Below are 7,331 nucleotides of genomic sequence, written 5' to 3' on the forward strand. Positions count from 1 at the left end.
AAATAAAAAGTAGCTGCAAATGCTTTTGTTAGGATTCTGGAGAATACAGAAACATCAACATGAATTTAAGACTAAATTCTTAAAAGCTAAGCATTTAGTAGAGAGATTCTTGTCTCAATGTAATAAGAATAATTCAAACCTTTCAGGTTGAATGTAGAGAATGTGTCACAGACACAGAATCATGTTATGTGGAGAGTAGTATGAACATACAGATGGGAACACAGCAATGCGATGGTGGGTAGTGAAAATAGCACTGCACATTTTCATTGAGGTCAGTGTTCATATTGCTATTTTTTAGCAGTGAAAAAATAGAGCTAACCCAGATGTCCACTGATTGAGAAAGATAAACAAAGTGTTTTATATCCATAAAATGAAACAGTATTTGGTCATGAAAGTGAAGGAATTTCTCAAACATGCTACCACATGAATAGATTTTCACATTATGGTAAATGGAAAAAATACTGATACAAATCACCATGTGTCTCACTCTGTATTTCCTGTAGACCTGCCAGTGAAGGGGAGGAAGGGAACACAGTGACCACTAAGGAGTGTTTCTTTTAAACCTGGAAAATCTCTGCAAGTGGACCTGGTAAGGGCTGCTTGCCTTTGTGACTGTACCAAAAGCCAAAGAAGTGTTTACTTTAAAATTCTGGATTTTATAGTACATGAATTTTTTCTAATTAAATATCATTGAAATGTTATAATACTTTATTAATATGAAGGAAAAAACCAAAAATGACAGAAAAATCACAAAACATGTGTTAGAAATTATTATATAGGGGAGCAATTGTGTTTTATTATTCTGACTTAACTGAACAAGAAGAATATAAATTTTATAGAGTATGATATATATCTCATATATATCAATGTATACATTCTCTATATGTTATTCTATAAAATTAAGTTTCAGTTTTCATCATGACATAGATTAGTTTGATGACAATAGTAAAAAATTAAAGTAATTTTGCTAGTGATATTACCTTATTCCCAAGGGAAAATACACAACTATAAATATAATTAATCACATGTTTACCTAATGCCAATTCCTTAGGGACAAAGCTTTAAGAGATTTCATCCCAATTTCTACCTGCTACTATAAAAATTCTCTGTTCAGTGCTTGGCTATCAAAGAACTGCTCATCCCCAGTAAGTTCCTGAGATTTTAAGCTAATGATATGAGGTTAAAAAATACCATAAACTTATTTTACTTCAAGAAGGAAATGAGACAATTGTAAATGAACCATTTTATTAAATTCTGCAGTGTAATGATAAAAATGATACTTCTCTGAACTGGAAGACTTTACTGAACTTATTAGTATCTGCAAAATAACATTTTAATTGAGAACCCAGAAGGAAGCTCCCCACCTCCATCCCAGGCTCCTAGGGCAGAGAAGCTCAGCCAGTCCCAGCACCCAGAAGGAAGCTCCCCCCACTGCCATCCCAAGCTCCTAGGGCAGAGAAGCTGAGCCAGTCCCAGAACCCAGAAGGAAGCTCCCCCACTGCCATCCCAAGCTCCTAGGGCACAGAAGGTGAGCTGTGTGGGCGCCAGAAACACCCCCTCCAGTAGAAATGAGAAGACAGGTAAACAAGTCTCAAAAACAGACTTCTGGATCACCTAAAGCAACCCGAAAGGGAAACGAGATGGAACAATCTGATACTCAACCACCTGGACTCTCTGAACTGGCAACAAAAGAGGATCTGGGAAAAAGGAAATCAGAAATAATTATTCATATAACAGCAAACATTTTGCTCATGGTGCAAGACATGATTAATAAATCTACAGAGGACACAGATAAAAAAATAGACGATCTGAGCAACATGATGGAATCCCAACATAGGAAACAAATGGAATCCATAAAACAGATACAAACAGATTTCCAAGAGATTAAAAACTCCATTGAAAGTCTGCACAGCAGAATGAACCAATGTGAGGATAGAATTTCACATATAGAAGACAAGATTGCAATCAGTGAGGAGGAAAAGAAAAATTGCTTTAAAATTGTAAGGGAACATGAGAAATCAATCCAGCAGCTGCTAGATGATGCAAAGAAGAATAACATAAGACTGATTGGAGTCAATGAAGAAACAGGAGAGACTGCAGATGACATAAAAAAACTGTTCACAGAAGTGATGGCAGAAAACTTCCCAAGCAGGGGAAAAGAACTTGACATACAGATAAGTGAGGCATATAGGACTCCAGCTAGCCTTAATCAAAACCAATCTACACATAGGCATATAATAGTTAGGATTCCAGAAATCCAACAGAAGAACAAAATTCTACAAGCAGTGAGAGAAAAGAAACAAATCACATACAAAGGAAAGCCCATCAGAATCACAGCAGACTTCTCAACACAAACCCTCAAGGCAAGAAGAGCTTGGAGTGATGTATTTCAAGCCCTAAAGGAAAATAGCCTCCAACCCAGATTGATGTACCCTGCAAAACTATCTTTCAAAATTGATGGAGAAATAAGATACTTTCATGACAAAGAGCACTTTAGAAACTTCGTGAATACCAAACCAGCACTCCAAAGTATTTTACACAATATCCTAGGAACAGACATTGAGGGTCACAACCCCAGGAAACCCAACAGAATGAATCCATTGGGTGTGAGAAATTAAATGTAAAGGGGGAGAATTCAACAAAAAGAAAAAGTTATGACAAGACTTTTAAAACTTTTAACTTCATCTCCCTAATGAGTGTATAATTCAATCTTATTATTGTAATGATTAGTATTTTTCTGATTCTAGAATTGCACACCATTCCTTGTGCTATACTGGCTATTTATAATCTTCTTATGTCTACATTTTAATTGGGTTGTCTATTAATGAGCTCTAAGAATTCTTTATATTTTCTAGTCATAGGCTATATGTATTGTAAATATGGTCTGTTTAAGGACTACTTTTCATTTTAATGATGTCATTTAAAGTTCTAAATTTTGATTTAATCTCATTTATCAATTTTTTCTTTTATACATCATGTTTTTTTGTATCCTAGGTAGTTCTTGCCTGCCCTGAATTCATAAATATTTCGCCTTATAATTTGTTCTTAAAGTTTTATACATTTAGGCTTTCTTATTTAGGTTCATAGATCCCTTCAAGTTATTTTCATGTATGGAAAAAAAGAGTTGAGATTATTTTTTTATATACGGATAACAGGTGTTCTATTGCCATTTGCTGCAAACACTCTCTCTTCCTCGGCTCTTGAATTGAGTTCATATTCTATAAAATGCTAATGTTAAATAATCTTTCAAAACACAGTGGACCTTGTATATGTGGTTCTATTTCTAGATTCTCTGTTTTATTCAAATGATCTATATGTCTTTCCTTACACCAACATTCCCTTGATTACTGTAGCTTTAGAAGACATCTTAAAATTAGGTACTAAACGTCTTCCAACACTGTTTTTGTTTTTGTTCTTGTTTTTAACTTTTCTAGGTCCTTTGCACTCCTCCATAACTTTTAAATTTCAATATCCAATTCTTCATTTATAGCAAGTATACACAGACCTGAATTTTTATATATACCTTGTGTTTTCTAATCCTGCTAAATTCAAGTACAAGTTCTAGGGGTTCCTAGAGATTTCTTAGTATTTTCTCTGTAGATGATCATTTCATCTACATATAAAGATTTTGCTTCTGCCATGCCAATCCTATCCTGGTTGTGTCATTTTATTGCCAGACTATTTTGGTGGGGCCTAGGTTTCAAAGTTTAAGGCACAGATAAAGAGTAAGCATATCTGCCCTTGTTCCCCACCTTAAGGAGAAAGCAATGTATCTTCTCCATTTATATAAGGCATTCTCACTGGAAGTATGGAGTACATGTCTTTAATCTGTTGAGAAGGTTCTTTCTACTTCGAGTCTCCTGATAGCTTTTACCATGAACAGCTGTAGAATTTAATCCAATACTTTTTCTCCAACTAGTGACAGGATCATATGGCTTTTTCCTTTCCTCTGTTAAAATGATGAATTTTGGGGGTGGATCTTCCAATGCTGAACCAACACTGCCATCCCTATAACAAAACCGCTTTCTACATCCTGCCAGATCTGACTTCCAATAGTTTGCTTTGTTAAACAAATTTCTATCTATGTTCATACTTTTTTCTTCTATTATCTTTATCCAGTTTTAGGATTAGCACAATGTTAAGTTCCTAAAATGAGGGGAGAAGTGTTCCTTCTTTCTTCTGCTTAAATTGTTTGATATAATTTATCAGTTAAAATGCTTATGAGCCTGCTGTTGTCATATAGGTAGGTTTTTAAGCTAGGAATATACTTTGTTTAATAGGTGCTATTCAAATTTTATATTGTCTCCAGAGTTAGTTTCATTGATTTGTCTTCCAAGGTACTTCTTAGAAGTTGTCAAATTTATTTCAAAAAAGATTTTTGTAATATGCTTTCTATATCCTTTTATATTCTGTAAAATCTGTGGTAAGGCCTCCTAGGTCTTGATATTTTAATTTAAAAATGTATAACTGATATTGTGTAACAGGAAGAAAAGGTCTAAAAGACCAGGGGAATTGGGAGGGGTAGGGGAGGGGAAAAAAGGGAAAGGAAAAAATATGAAAAGAGGAAATAAAATGGAAACAAGGTCTTTGCAAATAGGGAATGGTGGAGGGGGTGAAGGGAGGGCAAGGGAAGGGGGAAAAATAAGAACCAAGATATTCATATAAAGGTACAAGATCCCAATGATGAATGTAACTGTATTTTATACCAAAAATGTACCAATAAACTTAATGGGGGAAAAGTAACATTTTAATTATTCTATTTTAATCTAGGTTCTTATGCAGAGTCATATGGACTTAAAAGATTTTTATTTGTTTCATTTTGAATTAAAATTTTTCAGGCACCACATTACAAATGTGAATAGGTACACATTAACTCTGTATGAATCAGACAACATGCTTTCTTAGGGTCACAAAAATGACCACAAATTGCTACCCTTCATATTCCAATTTTCTTCCATCAATAAAAAGTCATACAGGGACATGTATGAAAATAAACATGAGTGCACAAACCTATCAATAAGGGAATCTTTTTTTTTTTTTTTTTGGTACCGAGGATCGAACTCAGATCCTTGCTCTTGTGAGGCAGGCACTGGAACCACTGAGCTAAATCCCTGGCCCAATGAGGGAATCTTATATAGCTTTGAACATTTATTGTCTTCCCTACTGTTTTCCTTTTCTAAGTACAGAATTCCATTTAAAATAGTTATGTTGAGAGTATGTTTTAAATTGCAGTTTACCTAATGCTTTTTACCATTTCTCTTCAAATGATCAAGAGACTCATCCTTTTTTTCCCAGACCTCCCCAACAAATATACAATGAGCATTGTGCCAGAATCATAACAAATTTCTAAAAATAATACTAATTATTTTACTAATACTTCATTTCTCATCCAATAATCAATAGCAGAGAGATTAACAATAGTAAAATACCAACTGTATTACAACTCAGTGATAGCACCCTGTTTCTAGAGCTAAAACAGTGGTTTTTAAATAAACCATGATTTCTGAGGAAGATCATATATGAAATTCATATGAAATATGAATGTTTTCAAGTGTATCAAATGCTTAGTTATGTATCTGTTAGATTCTCTAAGACTGGTATTGGGGTCATACTATTTTTAAAATGTAGTAAGATTTCAGTACAGTAAAACTTCACTTCCTAAAATAAGAAATGATACAGCTAAAGTCAAGTACTTGTAGAAAGCCACATATTTCATGAATGGCATTTATATTTAAATGAGTTTCTCAGTGGCTTTTTCTGACTTTTCATTATCATTGTCACCTAGACAGAGTTGCATGTTTGCAGGTACATAATTATGACATACATCTTAGGGAGTGGGGACATGTACATAACACATCTCAATTCCTTTTATTTCCCCTTTGCCTCCAGTACCTGCTTCCTCCTTCTTTAAAGAATGATTCATAAACAGGTATGTTTTTGGAGAATAAAGAAAAATTAAAGAAACAAAGTATATTCTGTCTTACAAGTATATTGTAACTGTACAGAGGAATTTAACATGTAGTTTCTATTCTTTTTATAAAATTTTAGGCAAGAACGAGGAAGAATGAACAGAGAAAATTTCTCCTCATTGACTGAATTCATCTTCTTAGGAATTACCAACAGTCCTAGGCTGAAAGTGACTCTATTTACTATTTTCTTTTCTGTTTATGTCACTGATCTCCTGGAAAATCTGGGGATGATCATCTTAATCGGAATGGACTCCCAGCTTCACACACCCATGTACTTTTTCCTCAGCCACCTCTCGATCTGTGACCTCTGCTACTCCTTTGCGATTGAACCCAAGATGTTGGTGGATCTCATAGCTAAGAATAAATCAATTTCTCTCTTTGGTTGTGCTGTGAAGTTTCTGACATTCTGTATCTTTGTAGATTCCAAGTGTCTGCTGCTGGCAGTCATGGCCTTTGACTGGTACCAGGCCTACCAAGCCATAAGCAGCTCCCTGCTGTACACAGCCCACATGTCCAGCAGGCTGTGCTCCCTGCTGATGATTTAGGTAAATTGCAGATGCTTCCATACATACAACTTTGGCATTCCACCTGTGTTTCTGTGGGTCTAATGAGATTAATCATTTCTTTTGTGATTTACCTCCACTTTTTCTCCTTTCTTGTTCTCACATACAAATCAATGAGCTGATGTTACTCACCGTTTTTGGATTCATCGAACTGGGTACCATCTCAGGAGTTCTGGTCTCCTATGGCTATCTTATCAGTCTTAAAGATCCACTCTGCTGAGGGGAGGCTCAAAGATTTCTGCACCTGTACCTTCCACTTGACTGTGGTTGCCATTTTCCAGGAACACTGCTGTTCATGAATTTCAGGTCAAGTACTTCCTACTTCCTTGATCAAGAAAAAATGACCTCACTGTTTTACACCCTGGTGATTCCCATCCCGAACCCTCTCATTTATAATCTTAGGAACAAGGATGTGAAAGAAGCACTGGAAAAACTGAGAAATAAAAGATGGATTTGAGCAACTGTACACAGACATACTTCCAATGGTTGTTGTTTTTGTAAAATTATGTTGTATGATTCAGAAGAAACAAAGACGTATCACATAATTTCTTCTGGTAAAATAAGTATTTGCACTAAGTTCTAATCATAAGAAAATGTTACAGATATCCAAGCATGTCATGCTTAAATATTTGCCTTAAATTGACATATGGTACTCCAACTCAGGGAGCATTTTGATGAAAACTTCATTTGTGCCAAAGTTTTATTTGTTACTTCTTTCGTTTGGGTATTGTCTCAACTATGCTAAGATTTAGTGAGTGCTTACTAGTTATCCACTTATGGATGTAGATGCTTTGTATTT

General features: G+C 34.9%; 1 pseudogene; it reads left to right on the forward strand.

The window, feature by feature from the left end:
• Positions 1 to 6,064: 6,064 nt before the first annotated feature.
• Positions 6,065 to 6,989, forward strand: LOC147828890 (olfactory receptor 5W2-like; annotated as a pseudogene).
• Positions 6,990 to 7,331: the final 342 nt, after the last annotated feature.

The sequence above is a fragment of the Heterocephalus glaber genome, unplaced genomic scaffold (genome assembly GCF_053883595.1).
Source record: "Heterocephalus glaber isolate CG9 unplaced genomic scaffold, H.glaber_assembly_v1.0 deba00000896, whole genome shotgun sequence".
Lineage (NCBI taxonomy): Eukaryota > Metazoa > Chordata > Mammalia > Rodentia > Bathyergidae > Heterocephalus > Heterocephalus glaber.